Raw genomic sequence first — 18,858 nt, forward strand, 5'->3', positions numbered from 1 at the left:
GAAGTCAATAGCCATTTATTTCCTTCGCTGTCCTACATAATTAGAGCAGAAAGGAATGGATTTTTATAGCCATATTAATATATTAGATCATTAATAAGTGAACATAAAAAAGGTGCAAACAAAATGTCACCTCCATAATAATAGATATTACATAAATAATCAATAAGTGAACAACCAATTGCCTCGGGAAGACTGATACAGTACGAATGGACTCTGTATGTGATCAATTAGAAAAGTAAGTAGATGCAAATGATAATCTAAACTTTGCTATGAAGGCGCTACGGTATATACTCATTAATAAGCAAAGACATTTAAACGTAAATTTACAAATGGGGGTCTGTGGTATCAATTATTACATGCAAACATTACATTTATTAAGGAAGAACGTGCAACCAGCCAGTGTGAACAGGGTCGTATTGGAAATAGGAATTTTTTGGTAACAAATAAAAAAAAAAATCAGGTTGATTTTTTTTGCCAAGAAAAATTATATTTTTGAATTTTTGCACCACAGAATCTCCATGCGGCTTCGTCAGTCAGGACACACTTCTACATCGTAGATATCTTGGTAATTTCTACAGTGTATTTTTGAAGGATGCCCGAGGGGGGAAACCAGCATTGAGATGAAGTTGCTCTTTACGTTTAGGGTACGTTCACACGCGGAAGATTTGTCAAAGTGATTTCTGCAAAAAATCCTGTGGTGTGTGAGTATACCTTATACTGTGGATATAGCCATGCTGAGGGGATGTATCAGAATGTAACATTTAAATTAGGTTTTTGTAAACATTTTTTATTTTTATCTAACTACTGGTACTGCTGTAGTCTTCCCTTTCTACAGCTGTCACTTGGGATGTGGGAGTTTTCCAAGTCTTTTGACCTGGGTTGGTAGCCTACCCAAAGCACCAGAATATCCCCATACATCAGGTATAAGTTGATAATATTAACATATCACATACACCCACAAATGGGTTTTGCTTGTGTGCTCTTGGACTCTGATGTCTCAGACATGAAATTTGTACACAGCCCTACTGCAAAATTACATCTTTATTACACACTTAGAGACGTCCAAAAAGTTTTCTCCAAAGTTTGGTTTTTAATACAGCTTTCCATGAAGGAAACAAAAAGGCCAAAATGATTCATCTTGAAATAAAATCATCACAAAAAAAAAGTCTTTACATTCATCATTTTGCCTAGAAGACACGACCCTCAGACGTATCTAGGAGAAAACATCAGATTTCTAGGATTGGGGACTTGGAGTAATTAATTTTTGATTACATGACCGGTAGAGGAAACACACAAATTTTGAAAATGAGAGCACTAGGTCTACCATGAAAATACTGAGCGAGAAGATGTATGGGTAATAGATAGTGTTGTTGATACATGCAGCCGACATAGCAAATCCTTAATACAAAATTGATTATGTAAAATATCCTGCCTTATGATCTGTCTGCTGTGCTAGGGACCAGTACAAAAGTAATCTGTCTATGGCAAAAGGGCAGTGGAGGGATCAATGTTTCAGTGGGTCTCATGTCCACTCCCTTCAGCGTCCTGTCTTGGCCACGTTTAAATCAATAACTAGAAGTGATTTTCAGACTTTTTACTTAGATTATGCAATTTTTCTTGCAACGAAGTAAACCAGGAGAACGGATTAAGAAATCCAGAGCTGCTACATGAATTATTTACGTAGAACATAATTTCCTTCTGTTTCAATGGTTGTAAGCGATACCAGTAAAAAAAACTGGAAAGTCTCATGAAGTCTGGATGGAAAGTAAACCCATAAACAAGCCTTTGTTCGAATAGCTCTTCTCCAGAAGGAAGAAAACTGTCCCTATTACCACTTGGAGGCAGCTACTCCATAGGTAAAATCAGTTGAATTACTCTGAATTGCCTATAGGTGGCCCTAGAGAGACCTCTTCATTCTTTATGGAGCAGAGCTACTTTGCATATTGGTTTCCCAGAAAGCATTGCCCTAAAGATCTGGATCTCCACAAGGAGAATCAATACCTTCCAAGAGCACTATGTTCAAGAAATTTTGACCCAAGTGGTAACTTAGCTTGCAGACCACATAGATGGATGCTTGGTAAGCCTCACAATATTAAAAAGCTATGACAGGTTGAAATGATCACAGTTTTACAGAGCTGCAAAACCCACCCCTGGAAACCCAAAAACCGCCCCCCTCACCTGACCTATGGGTGGAACAAAATTAAATGGAGGATATACCCGCTAAGCAGACTAGACCACAAATACCAGGCACATGACACTGTGTGTATATGGAACAGAGCCTAATCCATCCTTGACGGCTACATCCCATTGAGCATCAGAAAATGTAAATGATAGATGCTGCAAATAAAGGCTATGTTCACACTAGCAGCGTGGCTTTTGTATATAAGTCAGTATGGCTGCAAACCCAACAGACCCTATACATTTTAATTGGTTATATCAGGGTTTTGTAATTTTTGAAGGCAAGAATAGTTCTGCCAACTGTACTGTTCTTGACTACAAAATACTGGAAAGGACAAACATTAGTGTAAACAAAGCTTGATGCCATTCTAAAACCTAATGCGCTACATGTCTATCCCACTGCATATCAGGTAACGGTATTTACATACATGCCAACAGTCCGGATTTTACCAAGTCAATCCCAGGAACCGGTCAACAAAAGGTGAAGGGTTTATTCAAAAAATGTGTGTTCCTGTTGGGTTGGGGCATTCAACAGTGATCCAGAGGATGGTTCTAAATTACCTGATTTTGAGCAATCCTGAAAACATTTCTAAAAACCAGAAAATTGTACAATCTAGCTTCTAATTGACATCTCTCAAGAAGTAGAGTCAATTTGCTCTGGGCTAATCCAAAAGGCAGTCACCCTTAAGGCTACGTCTACACGACAACAATAAGTTGCGGGACAGATAGGGCACAACTACACATGCAACATGCTGCGACTGCGACGCAACAGTCGCCGAAAAATCCATCTCGAATGGATTTTCTGCGACTGTTGCGTTGCAGTCACAGCATGTTGCATGTTGCAGTGCGACACCATAGACTGCCATTATAAAAATTGTTGCGCGACATTAGTGCGACAAATGTCGTTGTGTAGACATAGTCTTAACCTCTATACAGGGATCTGGACTTTGCTGCAGTGGGAACCACCAGGCCACTACCTCGTAGAGTAGTCTCTGTACAATTGATGGCTGACCCAGAGACACCGGTGCAGAACACAGAAGTCAGGAAGAACATATTCAGGGACAGGCTGAGGTCAAGGCAGGCAGAATACAAGAGGTCGGATCAGGCAGCGGAGGGTAAATATCCAGGAAATTGGCAGAAAGTCAGTACATAGGCAAACAACAGAATAGACACCTTTGCAGGATACTAGTACACTAGGAAATCTATTGCTTAGGTACCTTCTCACAGGGGAATGTTCCTTAAAGGGGTTCTCCGGGAATCAAGGAAATTAAAATACTTAAATATTACTTCATTATATATATTACCAAATACCTTTCATTAGTTATAATGCCTCATTTTGTCTGGGGAGCAATTATTAGGAAAAATAAAATGGCCGCCATCCTACTAGTCCACACAAAACCTGTCCTAATTACACAGGAGGACAAGTTAAAGAGCTGCCTCATCCTCCTCTCTTACTTGTCAGGGATTATGTTCCTGAATACAGTTTAATATGATCTTCAGATTCATCTCTGTAGGAATGGAGCTCATTAGGAGACATGAAGTACAGAGAGGATAGTGGGGGTGTAGATAATGAGCAGCCGCACTTGTATGCAGTCTCCATTACCACAGCCTCACATTATCTGTCCTGTGCGTCCTCTCTGTACTTCATGTCTTCCTACAGAGATTCAGTTGAAGATCTTATCTGTATTCAGGATCATAATCCCTGACAAGTAGAGCAGAGAGGAGGATGAGGCAGCTCTTTAGCTCAGTGTTCTGAAGTAACTTGTCCTCCAGTGTGAGCAGGACAGGTTTTGTGTGTACTATTAGGACAGCGGCCATTTTATTTATCCTAATGATTGTTCCATAGACAAAATGAACCATTATAGCTAATGAAATGTATTTGGGAATGTATTTATACTAAAGTAATATTTAAGTATTTTCATTTTCTTAATTCCCGGAGAACCCCAAAGGAGTACCCAAAGGAGACCAATCATTTGGTAGGGAAGATTAGGGTGCACACACTGGCCCTCAAAGAGCCTATGGGCAGAGGAAGAGAGATCTTGCTGGCAAGCAGGGCACAGCCTACATTGAGGGACAGAGCAGGCCAATGCAACATCGTCCTTATCTTCAGATCTGAAGCATTGCCAGGACTGTTCAAACCAACCCTTGATGTGCTAGTAAATTTAGAAAAAGCAGATGGGTAGTCTTCTCTAAGGATTGCTGGATAACGGAGAACATGGGAAGTGGAGAAGTGCACGGAGGTGGTGATGCCCCACATATAAAGTGGCATGCATTTCAAGTTTTGGGGTTGAGAGGTCTTGCACTAGGAGGGTCCCATTTTTTATTTTGCTATAGGACCTTCCCTATTTAGTGTGGTGGATGAGCAGTCCCCACTGAAAAGATGTGAGCTTCCACCTCTGGTCCAAGAAGAACCTGAAGTCATGACGGCCAGTTACTCGTCTGTCTCTGGCCTCCCTAAAATAAACAAATTTGTAGAATCCAGACGAAAACAAGAACACATTCTATGCCCCATTCAAACTAAGCCTTTTTAAAATAACAAGGACGTCATTACTATGGAAGATAAGAACCAGTCAGATAGAGGCCGCCGTGTGAAACGTGCTACTATATTTAACACAAGGACTAAAATAGAAGTCTACAAAAGTTATCACACTTGGTCCTGCAAGCTGCAAATATTGTTCTGTGCAAACACAATGGGCAATGCGAGAATGCAGAGACCAGACCAGTCTCCCACCATTGTTCCAGGGGACGTGACTGGGTGTGTTCCCGTACGACACACGGCCCCAGCGAGCAGATTACATCTGTCAACTCTGCTCACAAGTGAGATCTCCATCTACCAACTGGTGAGTAAAATAGATCAGTTGTTCAACCTAAGAAAAGGGCATCTATGGATTAAAACGAGACAATAGGATGGCTGGTAGAGTTAACCCCTGCAGTGCCAAGGCACAGCTGGGAGCTTCATATTTTTTTTTAGAAGCCTCCCGTCAAGCTGTAAGCTCATCACATGGTATTCTGTTCCTGGGACCCCCCCAAGGATGAACTATAATCTGTAGCAGAATGTGTCAGCAAGTGTTCCATCCGTATGCAGCGCCTCCACAGGGGAAATATCACATTACACATTGCCCAAAGAAATCAATGGTCTGCTGTGTAATGCACAGACATGTTGGAGACTCTAGAATGACATTTCTGAATACGGGACCCCCTCTATCAATTCATTTTTTTTCCATAACAAGGTATATCCGAAAATGGATTATCTAAACCAGACAAGCCTTATATTCCAGAACTGCGACACTACAGGCCGCGTCAACTTTCGGCTCAGCTGACAAATTTTACAGATTTGCACATTTATACATAGTACTGTAATAATCTTGGGGGTATTTGACACTGACCCATCAAGGGTTAACCTAGAGCATGCCCATGAGCTCCATAACCTGGAGTTTGCGGGGCTGCACCCCTCTTCCACTTATTTGGCTGGGTAGGCGCCCTGCATGAGGGATGCTTCCCGTTTGCTTACAGACACAGCCTCCTTTACTCAGCACCTCATACTCCTAACCTGCATCATCTCAATCTTCACCTTTAAAAATTATTATACTTTTTTACTTAATTTTTTTTTTTTTACTTTTATTATCTATGACGCCTCATTATCCAGAACGGCCTATGGCGGAGCACATGATTTCTGGATTGATGGAAATCAAAATTCACTGCAGTTATTTTACTACAATGTGTTTAATATTTAAGGACAAATTTTTTTTTTTACGATATATAAAGTAAATTTGGTGGGAAAAAGACTCCTCAGACCATACAGCTGGTGAACCGCAGGGAGCATATTACTAACTACCGTACCCCCGCCGATCAGCTGTTTCAGAGTAGCTTCGGTACCGTAACTACACAGCTAACGGAGCTGGTTACTGTACCGCCACTGCCCCTACTGAAGGGAATGGGAGCAAAGCTGTAATTACCAAATCTGTCCACATCACAACTGACAGAGCTGTGCAGTTCTGGCACTGGAGCTACCCTGAAACGGCTGACTGGAGGGGGTATGGTGTGTCGGACCCCCCCCAAGTCCAGTCCTTGCATTCTCAGGGGAGCTAAGTGGCAGCCAGAAAACTCCCCTCTCCCTATTGAGAAAATAAGCATGTTATGCATATGGAGGAGTCTGGGGTCCGGGCTTACTTGTTCAGAGATCACTAGGACCACCCACCAAAGTCATCAGCACAGATTTGGAAGAGATATTAATAGAAAGACTACGCGTAGGAATGGATCTTTTCTACAAAATATATGGATTCTATCCTTAGGATAGGCCATCAATATTGAAATCCTGGAAAGAGAGAGAGGGGGCAAAAAAAGATCAGGCTGTTGGATTTCAACATGCCCAATCCTTGTGTTCTCAAGGGAGATAAGTTGCAACCAGAAAACTCTGCTCTCCCTATTACGAATATATGGACATTTATGTGTATGGAGGGGTAGGAAGGGCAGTTTATAAGACAGCTGCCTTAGTCCTATATTTTGCTCACAGGTTTTCTTGATTTTTGTTATAAATATTATATATCTATATATCTATATATATATCTATATATATATATCTATATATATATATATATATATATATATATATATACACACACACACACACACACACGTGAAAAGCTATGGTGCATGGGAGTCTGGTGGGAGGTCCTGGTCAATGACTGACAGAGATCACTAGGACCACCCAGCAGACTCATAAGGACAGATTTGGTAGGGATAGATATATATATATATATATATATATATATATATATATATATATATAAAAAAGTTAGGCTCTCACTCCATTCTGGTTTTCTATTATTCTGATCCATCAGAAGAAGAGAAAAAAAAAAAGAAAAAAAAAAAGAAAAAAAAAAAGAATCTTATTTTGAGCATCTGTTGTGCTCATTTTGCACCAAAAATAACAGATCTCTGACGGGAATGACACAAATGGATGCAAAATGAGCACAACTGATGCTCAAAATAAAGGACCCATTTATGTTTGTTTTTTAACTCTGTTCCTCTGACGGATCGGAATAATGGAAAACAAAACGGTGATGTTAACGAAGCCCAAGAATGAATCTTTTCTTATAAAATATGTCTTGCTCTATAATATACATGGGGAATGTTCAAAATGGTATTTGTACAGCTTCATGAGAAGTCAAGCCTACACATAAACAGCAGAGCGAATAATAATAATAACGGATACAACTCCTATGGAAATCGGCAAATATAAATTTGCTGCCCATAAATTGCTGCCATGAGATGCATTTCCAAGTCGCTCCGGCAAGCGAAATGTTAAATGCGATAAGACTGGAAGACTATGGGTCAGCATCTCTCTCCTTGCATCACTGACTGATTTGAGAACTGGTTACTGGAAGTAATTTATCTTCATCTGTCCTCCAACGGTTCCAGATCTGGCAGCAGTTCAACAGGTAGATATTTAGAGCTTGTGATGAAGCCTCATTTTGTCAGGAAATTGATGCTAACAGACACTTGAATACGTCTCCGAGTCAATGTAGTCTATGCACTCCACTTGACCGTACTGTGATTCAGAAAGGATAATAATAGAGAAAAAAAAACTAATAATAAAATAACCTCAAATTATAAAACCGATACAAATGCACTAAGAGTGAATGGAACTTGCTTAAATCTTTAATTTAGTTGATAGTAACATTTTCTTAAAAGGACCTATCTAGCTTAGAATTTACCCATTTTCATATCCCCTACGTCTCGGATAATATAGAGAGGTTGTCTTTTTAGCATCTGCATCTCTTACAAAGAGTGTCTCTCGTTCTGGAGGACCTGTCCTGTCCTGTATTACTGACAACTCTCTGACATGGATGGGCATTGTGTAATACTCCGTTTCACCTGCGGTGGTGCTGCAGGGAGACTGAACTGCCAGGTTGCTCTACAGATAACAGCTGAGGGTCCCAGCAGAGAATCCATAGGGATTGTCCAAAGTGGAGAACTTCTTCAATTAATATATTTTTTAAAGAGCTGTGGCCCTTACGTTGGATTTGGAGGACCTAGCATTTTTGAGGCGTCAATGCCGAATTCATGTACCTATACACCACTACTGTTAGGTGTAAGGGTACTACGACATGTGGTAGCCATGCTGTGATCACAGCGGAGAACAGTGTGCCCGTACGATCCGAAACCTGCTCCAAATTATAAATTAGGACAGTACTGTTCAGTTGGTCTTCATTGTTGGGTCTCATACACATGAACATATTTTTGGTCCGCATCCGATCCACATTTTTTGCAGATCAGATGCAGACCCATTCGCCTCAACGGGGGCCGCAAAAGATATGGACAGCACTCGCGTACATCCATTCCGTGCCATCCGCAGCCCCAATTCTGTAACTAGAGCCCGCTATGCCTCGTACAGTTGCAGGGAAATCGGCCACGTCTCCACAGCCACACCATGTGGTCACACCCTTACTGACTGGCTGCCAAGAAAAACGGGAGAGAAGTTTGATCCATGAGCCAATTACACAGAAAATACTAGTTTGGAAAAGGACGAGGGCCGTTTTATATTAGGTTATAAGAAGAGGTTCTGCAGCAGCTGAGATGCTTATTACTATGCAAAATAACGTATGGTTTCTAAGATATAAATAACATAGGGGGTCCCTTGCAGCGCACTGCGAACTGTATTAATGCACTCACACCTTTCTCCGATGGTCGTCATTCCATTATAACTTGTAATAGTCTTATCACTTACAGCAGGGGGTGCTATTCATTAGGGCTTGTTCACACGAACAGGTGAAGCCCGTGCTGTGGACCGCAAATTGCGGTCCGCAATGCACGGGCACCTTCCGTGGGGCAGGCGCATGGGGATCGCAGCCCTATTCACTTCAATGGGTCCATGATCCCTCCGTTCCGCAAAAAGATAGAGCATGTTCTATCTTTTTGCGGTGCGTAGGGACGGGACGGAACACCAGAAAGCACTCCGTAGTGTTCAGTTCCTTCTTTCCGCATATCCGTATTTGCGGACCCATTGAAATGAATGGGTCCGCATCCATGATGCGGAATGACAACGGAACGGTGCCTGTGTATTGCGGATTCGCAAATGCGGTCCGCAATATGGGAACGGGACACCAACGGTCGTGTGAACGAGCCCTTATACTGTATACACACTATAGACCTAATAATGGTATACAATATAAAACGATAGTAAAAAAGATATTGCTCTTAAATGGAACAAAAAGATAAAAAAAAAAAATATATATATATATACACATACACACATCTTTCAGCTGCACTGAAGTTTAACCCTTCCCCTTATATTATTGCAATGCCCCCGAATGCATTAATGTCCCTTTCGGCAGAGAAGGGTCAAGCACACGAGACCTAACATTTCCATAAAACTACATGTAATTTGGTCATGGCCGGTGTCGGGGAATAAACAGTCAAATCCAGCCAGTCAGAAGGGAAGAAACAAAAAAAAACTGTCTAATACGAAGCTCCCTTGAGGTAAATGTAGTTCATAGTCCTGCCCCCGCCCCAACCTCAGCCATAATCTCCGATTCCTGGAGGTAGAAAAAGCACTGGAGTGAGGAAAATTCTGCAGCAAGACATAATGATACAAAATGACAGGGACAATAATGACAATGAATTTCATGTCTCCGAGTCATGAGCCAGGAATGCCTGACTGGGCTGACTTATACAATTAAATTGTTACAGGTACAGCAGGAGATTCAGTTATCGTCTCTAGGCTTTTGGGACCGCTGCCATGGTGCAGAGAGCGGAGGAACATACAAGATGTGGTTTTGTTAGAAACATATGTTAATAAAAACCCGCAAATGTGCCTTTAGTCTGGCAGCCGCTGCAGAAACACCAGCGAGGCAGATGCAATACATTTGGGTGCTTCAATTGTAGCGTAGAACAAGGTGTCCAGTCATTCAGGTGGAAACCAGAGGGAAAAAATTTATTTATTTATTTTCAGCTTTTCTAGACTGGAAAAGGGAAAAGTTTTTTCCCCTTTATTCTTTTTAACAAAAGCTTGTATTTAAAGCTGCACTAAAAAATAAAATAAAAAATAAAAATATATATGTTTTCTGCTGCAGTTATTCATGACAGCAACACCTCTACATCAGCTGGTTATGAGGCCAGAATTCCCGTCTGTGAGCCGGGGCCAAGGGTAGCCCCCCCCACCCCCCCACGTATCATATGGTCCCCATTAATTTTAATGACCGTCATGTAATACTACATTTCCCCTGAAGATACCGCTATATAGAACAAAAAAGCCTGCATTTAAAGGGAAACTCCACTAAAAATATTTTTTTTACTGTATATATTCATGATGCCAACCCCTCTCCATATGCATTTGTTGGTCATAAGGCCAGAATTCTCATCTATGAGCCAGGGCTAAGGGTAGCCTTCACCCATTTATTTTAAATGACCGTGATGTAATACTACATTTCCCCTGTAGTGTAGAGGCCACTATATATGAGGAAAAAAAAGGCTGCATTTAAAGGGAAACTCCACATAAAAAAAAACTTTCTTTTACTGTGTATATTCATGATGCCAACCCCTCTCCATATATATTTGTAGGTCATAAAGTCAGAATTCCCAGCTTGAGGCCCCTCTATGAGCCATTTTGCGGAACGGAACACAACAACGGTCGTGTGCATGAGGCCTAAGGCTAGGCCGCCATCTGCAGTCCAACAGAGAACTAAGGGTGTGGCAGTGTGCTCAACCACTGCTCCATTAATACAGAGGGACACAGAGTGCCTATTTGAATGATTGATGAGAGTCCCAGCTGTCACACCCTCACTGATTAGACACTTATTCCCAATCCTGTGGCTAGGGGATAACTTTGACTCTAAGGCCAACACATTTAAATCAGAAAATTCTGCCTGTCCAAAGTCACCACTAGAGGGATCTTCTTGTCTACTGCTTATACATTTAACACAATAACAACACTGTATGCATTTAGGTCGCAAGCTCCACCTAGTGGTGTCCCCAGGTAAACAAAAGTGGATAAATTGTATGTCAGTGAGAATTAACTAAACAAACACCCAACCCTTAAATGAAAAAAAAAAAGATTAAGGAACTACAGTACAAATCCAGAGGATTTTTTTCCACAGAAAATTTCCTTAGAGGAGTTTCCAGTCCCACATGTAATCTAATCTTAACAACATATTATTAGAGACTACTAGAATAGTTCAGCTTGAAATGCGCTTGTCTTCTGCTGAACCTTTGGGGCTAATCACTGTGCCAGAGACTGGGTCTACTGATGGATGCTTAGGTACTTTGGGGTGGTTCCACATAGGATGAAGAGGTCCCGAGGTAACATATTAGGACCTCTATTTGTATAGTTGGCGATATGATCATAAATATAACAAACATTTCACATGTAATGATATGCTACATGAAGAGCTTCTCTTGGGGAGATACATCTTCTCCTTGAGGAGATACAAGTAGCGTATGGAGTCTCACACATACAATCTAACTAACCTAATACACAAACTGCTATACCATCCATATCCACATACATGGCACTGTGCTTAGTATAGTCTAAGGAGGCCACAATGCTCACCGAAAAGCTTCAAACAGCTGATTTATGGGGGGGCCGGGAGTTGGACCCAGACCAATCAGATACTGATGATTTATCCTGAGGATAGGTCACCAATATTGCATTCCCGGAAAACATATTTAAAGTCAAAACTCTGGATTGTCAGTAACCAGGCTTTGTGTGCATTAAGTAAAAGGCTATAGACAATTTGGGGGGCTTTTTTTATTATTACATTGTACTCATTTTGAGCTAATAATTTTTTCAATTGGTCTTTATTAAAAATGTTGAGCCCCTTTCTCTGTACAGCCTCGAGATTCTCTAGTAGCAGGCTCTGTGTTTTTACTGTGTTCTAGCAGACAGCTCAGCTGACAGCTCCTGATCTCCGATTTCTGACCTTATATACACTCATTCCTCAATTCCCATCTTACTGATAAGAATGTGAATTAAATAAGTGTTTCGTAGCTATTCGTAATTTAGAGATGTTGGTTATTTGATGACCAGCGCCACAGGCTTGACCAGCTTTTCCTAGGCCATGTGACGTCACGTTCATTGGTCACATGGCCTAGGAGCAGCTCAGTCCCATTGGAGTGAATGCGGCTGGGCTGCAATACCAGCCACAGGTGCTATACAATGGACTGCGCTGTGCTTGGTGAGCTGAGAGGAGGCAGCAGCGCCCACCGGATCGCAGTGATCTCCTCACACCACTGATCGCGCAGGTCCCAGGTGTTGGACCCCCACAAATAAGGTACTGGTGACCTAAATGACAGGTCATCAGTAGAGATGAGCAAATCCAATCCAACAAAGTGGAATTCGATCCGAATTTCAGAATAAATTTGATTCGCTTTGAAGCTGAATTTCCTCATGCTTTGTGGTAGTGAATAGATTTAACCTGAAATAGTGTAAAAAAATAAATAAATAAAAAATCATACTTACCTAGTCTATTTGCTCGTGACGGGCCGGCCGCCGCCATCGTGAATGAGGATCTCGACCAAAATCACATGCATGATGAAGTCATCTCAGCCCTCATGAGATTTCACGCTAAATCTTTAAGCAAGATGGTGGTGGCGGCTCGTCGCGAGCAAATTGAGGTGATAAGTATGATTTAATTTTTTTAATGTTAATTTTACACCATTATTACTCTCAGATGTCGCGATCAAGTATGAATGCGGCATCTGAGGGGTACAATCATGGGGAGCAGCGCTATCGCAGCTCCATGTCATTGCACCCGCTACTTACAAAAAAACGCGCTTCGCTATGAAGTAATTTAGCAAAACTTCGCTCATCTCTAGTCATCGTTATTTAAATCTCGGAAAACAGTTTTTCTTACTTTTTTCTCCCTGCACTATGGATCATTACTCAATGTTCCCATAGAAACAGACCATAAGGTTCACTTACTTTTTCTTGCAATTGTACAGTTATTGTGCATATAAACAAAAGGTCTAAAGAGATACTATAAGGAGCATAAAAAAAATAGAAAAAAAAGAAGACTGCTGAGGTCACCAGAAGATTTAATATCCCTCGGTGGCTTACTTATTACATATTTTTATATTCATATATCCGTACACGCTTCTATATACTCCTCACTAGCTCTATATGCATGACTTATCTTTGGCTCACGTTTTAATCAAAAGCCGTGTTTGCAGTGAACGGGCCCGGTGCTAAGTATACCGTTCTTTAAACAAAGCATATTCTAATTTATTGAAATCTCCATGATGCTGCTTTTGTAGATGTCCTTGAGCTACATAAATGAAAGTGACAGATCACTGCTCAGATAGCAGCCACATTCCGCCCCCAAAATGTTGCCTTTTTGCTGTTCAGGAGTATCCAAATTCAAGTCAATGCTAAATCAAGTCTGACATGTTACCCCCTAAGAAACACACTTGTAAGTTGTGCCTTCAAAGGAAGCCTTAAATAAATAGGACACGTTGTGTACACCCAGGCTAACATCCAACATATGCTGTAGCTTCCAGATGCTAAGACAGAGCAAGCATCGCCTCCGGAGCAGTCTGGGAAATGCTACGGCTGGTACTTACACCATTCCTAATGCGCTTTGTGTTCTTTGGCTACATGAATAGACCTCAATTAAAAATAGCCACGATGCTGCTCATTCCGCGGCATAATTATCAACCTGATTTTTACCGGTTCATCCAAACATAGGATTTTATATATTATTTTTTTTACTTTACCGTAGGCCAGAACTGGAGGCTGCAGAAAGGAAGAAAATAATTGTGCTGGTGCACAGAGGGGAGCAAAGCAAAATGGGACACATTGTGTCTGGATGACAAGCGGTAAAAATAATTTCTAATCGTCATTGCGCTAAAGGCTTTGACTCGCTAGTACGTTAGATGTGGAGTTCGGAGTCATCTGGACATATGCAAGTTGCTTCTTTTATAGCACCCCTCACTGAGACCGTTATTGCAGACCTCTTAAAGGGGATGTTGCATGAAGACAACCATTGTCCATGTGCCGTATTCAGGCCTATAGACATCATGGTTGAGAACCCCCTCTATGAGCTGGAGCGGAGATCCACTCTATGAGAGCGTCTACTGTTCCAGTAGACTCAAGACATCCTTGTATTACATGGACAGCCATTTAATCCCCCTACCCCCCATGTCCATACCAGTTAAAAAGTTCTTTGCTTGGCACCTTCTTGGCACGCCAACTCATGAACTCCCCACAACAACATTGCATTGGCAAAACCCTGGTCAAAGCTGAACGAAGCACCTAAGGGGTTAAACAGCCAGGATCAGACATAACTGTGATCCCTGCCATTGCAGCAAGGTATCAGATGTATGCTGCAGATGATGCCATCTGCTGTTGTGATAGGCGCTGCCATCACCACGGTGTTTATTTACACCACAGTGCGTTTAGTGTAACCCACCAGGGCTGTTAATGTATGGTGCAGGAAGGGGTTAAAGTCAGCTTTTTTTATACTAAATTGGAGGCATGCACTAGACATAATACAGTAGTAGTGCAGCCCAGTGTTACTTTAAAGCGGCTGTCTGGTTTGCAAAAATCTTTTTTCTGTATGTTATTAGGGAATTCTAAATTAATAGAGGGGGTCCACTGTTCAGAACTCTCAGGCATTACCGCCTACTGGAGGACCAAACACACCGTGCACTGTGTCAATAGATTCTACAATGTAATACCTTACTTCCCCTGTGGTGGCGCTGCAGCAGAACTGAACACTTAATACTAGGTTCCATCACAGATCACATCTGATCTCCAGGATGGGTCCAAGCATCAGTACACTCTTGACAATAATGCCCACTAAAGAGAAGCTGGGCTCTTATAGTACTGTAAGCTAAGAGCAGTCAAAGCTCCCTGCAAGTGCATTGCTTACCTACATTCCTGTTTTGTTTGTTTGTTTTGCAAAAAGTATACATTTTTAGTACTAGCAATCATAAATACACCTTCAGTTAAGTTTGATATGACACCTACAAAGGCGTACATAGAAAAATGGTTAACACATAGGTTTTTGCTGCTGTTTTTCTGTACTTTCACATTTTGAGTTGCCTTTTTACATCTGTGTTTAGTAGTTTGTTTGTTTTTTTAGCTAAAAACACCAGATCCAGAAGTTATGCGAAGATCTATGGGAAGGCCTAAGGTCTATCCCGGTGGTTTTGTTAATTGGGTGGCATTGTTGTTGTTTTTTTCTTTCTGGCTTCTTTTTCAAAAACACAGCATGCTTGAGCTCTTGGTGTATTTTTCAGGTGTCTTCAAATCACTTTTTGGCCTCATGCACACGGCCATTGTTAGGGTCCGCATTCGAGCCGCCGTTTTTGCGGACCTATTCACTTCAATGGGGCCGCAAAAGATGCGTACAGCACTCTGTGTGCTGCCCGCATCCGTTGCTCCGTTCCGTGGCCCCGCAAAAAAAAATAGAACATGTCCTTTTCTTGTCCGTTTTGCAGACAAGAATAGGCATTTCTACAATGGGCCGCCGGTTCCGTTCCACAAATTGCGGAAGGCAAACGGGCGGCTTCCGCGGTTTGGGGACCACACGGTCGTGTGTATGAGGCCTTTCTATAGGTGAAAAACACCATGCAAAAATACTAGGGGCCAAACACGCCGGCACTGATTTATTATTGCTCTTACACCTGTTTTTGCGACTTTTTAATGCATTTGCATGAAAACACAGGTGATCAAATAAAATCTTAGATTATTTGCATGTTTCACTGACATCAAATCCTATTGAGAAACCTATGGGGGGGGGGGGGGGGGGAGGCAGGAAAAAAACACTGTAAAAAAATGTTTTTTTTTTGTTTTGTGTTCATTTTTGGGATGTTTAGTGAAAATCTATCCTATTAAAGACATAAAAGAAAGATTCTGGCCTCAGTACATAATGATCTCATGTATTTGTTTATTTTTCAAAAATAAAATATTTAATTAAATAAATAAATATAATTCCGGGTTCTCACACTGATGGACAGCACCTAAAACATTTCCATTTCAAAAACTGGAACGGGTTCATGTGCAGAACATTTCTTCGGAATTCAAGTAATTTTGATGCCACCTTGAAATGAGAAATCCTTCATTTCCAGCGTAAAGACCCCTTTAAAAACACATCTGCGGGAAGTCAATATTCCGGGCTCCACACCGCAGCTCGAGCGGTCAGTTACAAGGCATCTCATTTATAAAGCGGAGCTCTGTTCCTTTCAGCAGTCAGAGCAGCAGCATCCACTTTTAAAGCTGTCACATCTGTTTCAAACCAAGCGATTTGAGCCGAACAATAACCAGCCGTCTTTCAAGTTGTCAGAAACCTCAAGAGAGACATTTAGAACTGCTATCTTTTTCTTCTGTTTGTGCACCAAGATTTTAAATAAAATGGCTGCCCTTTTGTATCCAGCAGATTTCCAGTTTGCCAATTTATTTTTTTGTTCATGAAAATAATGTTCCGAACCTGTGACAGTTTGGCAGCGGACCTTATCAGGGATTCAGCGATAACATGGATCATTTTTTTTTCTCCCTCTGTTCCACCAGAGAATGATGGCATAGTGTCCTCCTGCATTAAAATTCAATCTGCGCTGTATTACCACATGAAAAGTAAAGCGAAACGGTAACGTTTCGAGCATTGCATTCTTAAGTGCAAAGCAGGCTGGACTAGAGAGCTCGGCAAGTAATGCACACAGTCATGTATCAACCCAGAACCCAAAAAGGCCCCCGTATATTACGGGAATCATGATGACTCATGATAATTATGTTTTATATCTAAATAAGTCAGGATTCTATACATTGAGAGATGCCGTTTATCCTGAGCCACCTGTTTCATAATTAGGGTCCATTCACACGGATCCGCAATACACTGGGCCGGCACCCCTATAGAAATGCCTATTCTTGTCCGCTATTGCGGACAAAAATAGGATATGTTCTATTTTTTTCCGGGAGCCGCGGACCGGAAATGCAGATGCGGACAGCACAATGTGCGATGTCCGCATCCTTTCCATCCCCATTGAGAATGAATGGGTCCGCACCCGTTCTGCAGAATTGCGTAACGGATGCGGACCCGTTCTACGGACGTGTGAATGGACCCTTAGAAGGAGATTATTTTAAGGGTATATTCACACTCCAGCTGAAATTTCTGTGACTGTGCCATTCATCTGTATGGGGCTTACAGAAATACATGTCCTTGTCGCCAAAACAATCCCATTCCAATGAATAGAACGGATATTAATTCTCAGAAATGTCTGCATTCAATCTGCTCTGTGTGACTATTAGAGGACAATTAAAAGGGGTTCTCCAGGAATTAAGAACATGAAAATACTTAAAATATTACTTTATTATAAATATATTCCCAAATGCCCTCCATTAGTTATAATGTCTTGTTTTGTATGGGGAGCAATCATTAGGAGAAATAAAATGGCCGCCGTCCTATTAGTTCACACAAAACCTGTCCTAATCACACAGGAGGAGAAGTTACTTCACAACACTGAGCTAAAGAGCTGCTTCATCCTCCTCTCTGCTCTAATTGTCAGGGATTATGATCCTGAATACAGTATAATATGATCTTCAGCTGAATCTCTGTAGGAATGGAGTTTATGAGGCGACGAAGTACAGTGGTCTGAAGTAACTTGTCCTCCTGCGTGATTAGGACAGGTTTTGTGTGTACTAATAGGACGGCGGCCATTTTATTCCTGCTAATCACTGCTCCCTAGACCAGGCATGTCCAAACTGCGGCCCTCCAGCTGTTGCAAAACTACAACTCCCAGCATGCCCTAATAGCTGTAACCTATCCAGGCATGCTGGGAGTTGTAGTTTTGCAACAGCTGGAGGGCCGCAGTTTGGACATGCCTGCCCTAGACAAAATGAGCCATTAAAGCTAATGAAAGGTATTTGGGAACATTTATAATAAAGTAATATTTAAGTATTTCATTTTCTTACTTCCCAGAGAACCCCTATAATCTCCACAACAATTTACTGCTACAACAGTTTGTTTCCTCCTCCACTCACACTGATCTGCTTGATATCACTTCTCATCTACCTCATTATTGCTATGTACTTTGGTGTATAAATAGGTGAATTTTCAGATACTGTCGAAGATACTTGATGGAGAGACTCGAGTAGTCTCGAAAGCTTGCAATTGTGTCATCATATTTTCAGTTAGCCATTAAAAAGTATCAACCACTGAGAAATCTCAATATTTATTTTTTATTAACTTCTATCCAGAAAAGAATACTTATACCACGGTAAACAACTGTAATATGGTCCCATGCAAGGTTCAAATTGTACTGAGCTGTAATAGGACATTGGTCGAATCAGCCAACATGTATCTAATGTCTATGGCCAGCTTTAGGTCCTGTTGACTTATTGAAGTTATTGTTCAATGAATAAGGAAAAAAAAAAATTTTTATGCAATCTAAAGGGATTCTCTGGGCTTTTAGTATTGATGACCTATCCTCCGGATAGGTCATCAATATCAGATCGGCAGGGGTCTGACACCCAGCACCCGCGCCAATCACCTGTATGAAGGGAATGGCACACGCAGTGTGCACATGCCGTCTCCTGTCGCTCTTCCTGCTCGCTGCTGCTATGTCTATGGTGAGCAAGAAGAGAGACGGGAGAAGGCATGTACGCACTGTGCGCGCCATCCCTGCATACAGCTGATCGGCGCGGGTGCTGGGTGTCGGACCCCCGCCGATCTGATATCGCTGACC

General features: G+C 41.6%; 1 protein-coding gene across 2 annotated transcripts in view; it reads right to left on the reverse strand.

Annotated features, from left to right (window-relative positions):
- Positions 1-18,858, reverse strand: part of GPD2 (glycerol-3-phosphate dehydrogenase 2) — a 268,599-nt gene that overhangs the window by 175,679 nt on the left and 74,062 nt on the right. The gene's annotated exons all lie outside the window — the stretch shown is intronic.

This window comes from Bufo gargarizans, chromosome 8 (genome assembly GCF_014858855.1).
Source record: "Bufo gargarizans isolate SCDJY-AF-19 chromosome 8, ASM1485885v1, whole genome shotgun sequence".
Classification (NCBI taxonomy): domain Eukaryota; kingdom Metazoa; phylum Chordata; class Amphibia; order Anura; family Bufonidae; genus Bufo; species Bufo gargarizans.